The sequence below is a fragment of the Copidosoma floridanum genome, unplaced genomic scaffold (genome assembly GCF_036245765.1).
Source record: "Copidosoma floridanum isolate Cflo_tuat_1 unplaced genomic scaffold, Cflo_Japanese_pri ptg000020l, whole genome shotgun sequence".
Lineage (NCBI taxonomy): Eukaryota > Metazoa > Arthropoda > Insecta > Hymenoptera > Encyrtidae > Copidosoma > Copidosoma floridanum.
Genome location: NW_028321897.1, coordinates 3,894,466 through 3,896,201, shown reverse-complemented (window position 1 = coordinate 3,896,201; position 1,736 = coordinate 3,894,466). Strand labels below are relative to the sequence as shown.

Below are 1,736 nucleotides of genomic sequence, written 5' to 3'. Positions count from 1 at the left end.
AATAATGTTATATATTTTCTGAATAATAAAGTACGTACATTAATTAGATTTCCAGGATAATTCCAATTACCACGAAAGAAGTCGTGAAAAAGTATATAAAAAAGAATATAATAACATCAGAGCTTATTTTCGACAATGCAACAGTTGGTGATACAGGAAATTATGAATGTCAAGTGACATCATCGTTTAATGAAAGAAAAAGTTCGGCTGTATACATCTGTGTATATGGTAGGTCATGTAACCATTATTTTTGTATACTTTTTAGTAATAGGCTCTTACAATTTTTTTTCTGAAAGATTCCAACAATCCTTATATCAATCTGACGTCTGTTGAGAAAAAAGTAACCAGATTACGCGGTGAATCTGTAACTTTTGTGGCTAACGTCTCTGCATGTCCAAAACCTATTTTAAAGTGGTAATATCAATGAATATGTACTAATAGAAGTAGACTTACCAGTACTTAGTCTTATAAAAAAAATCATGATTTTTTAGGGTGGACAATTATGGTGGTAATTTTTATTCTCTAGCACGTCAAGGCAACTTAATATCCAGAACCCACAGCAATACAGTACGTAGCTTACGCATCGATAATATCTCAATCGTTAATGATGGAATTTATACACTAACAGCTAAAAGCATTGCGGGAACAAAGAACATAACGTTTCATCTTAAAGTTCTTGGTAAACAAAATATTCACGATATTTATATCAAGTACCGGTATCATTTTGTACAACACATAACTAAAAATTTTTATCATCAGTTGGTTGTTTTGCATTACAAAATCCTCAATTCAAGTAGTTCTAAATGTCTCGGCTCTTGAAGCTAAAAGCTAATAGCATTGCATCATAAGTTTATCGTTGCCATCATTTATAGATTAAGTTATTATGTGTCACGAACTTGTATCATAACGCATTCTAACTTTTTATAAAACGTTAATGTATGAAATTTTAAAATCCAGTGCTCATGTTATAGATACGAACAGTATCAGAAAATACTTGCTTGTTTAAGTACTCCAATATTCTGAGACAACAAATGTACAATATGATGTAAGCCTTGCATTCTCATTAGTAAAGCAACAAATTCTGATGCGTTTGCTTTAGGTAACACTTTGACGAATAATTGATTTTGTAAAGTGTTGGACATGTTTGAAAGGATTCACCTAATCAAGATTTTGAAAAATTGGGATTTTGCTTGTTTTGATTTATTTTTGATACATTTTTTTTACGCAATATCATACCATATCGATTCAGATGTATTTTTCTATTATTTTTATTTTTTTTGTATCGATGTTAACACCATTTTGTTGTTCGTAGATGAGCCCAGTGTAAGGTTTGATCGCAGCCATCTTAAAAAATACTATAGCTTTAACCAGACTGCGATGTTTGTGTGCCTTGTCAAGAGTAATGTTGAATTTAATATATCATGGAGCTATATGAGTAAGCCAAGCCAGTTTCAATATATTGATAAAACATCTGAGTTACAGGTTCGTTTACCCGTAACAACTTTAATAACTTATATTGACGATTCCTAATAACACTTTTGAGCAGAAAAATAACCATAATTACATCAAACTTAAGTATTTAAGGGATACAAAAACAAATAAACAAAGTAACAGAGCTGAATATAAGTCAATAGTTACGATAAGACCCCAAGAAAAGTCAACAATCAAATGCACGGCTTGCAATAGTTATGGATGTAACAATGATGAGTATGATATTTATATTACAGGTTTAAAAT

The 1,736-nt window shown here is 30.6% G+C and overlaps 1 long non-coding RNA gene across 1 annotated transcript; it reads left to right on the top strand.

Moving 5' to 3' along the window:
• Positions 1-354: 354 nt before the first annotated feature.
• On the top strand, positions 355-1,439 carry LOC149374323 (uncharacterized). Its single transcript, XR_016293141.1, has 3 exons — positions 355-414; positions 492-679; positions 1,313-1,439. It is a non-coding gene; the product is annotated as an uncharacterized LOC149374323 (long non-coding RNA).
• The last annotated feature ends 297 nt before the right edge of the window (positions 1,440-1,736 follow it).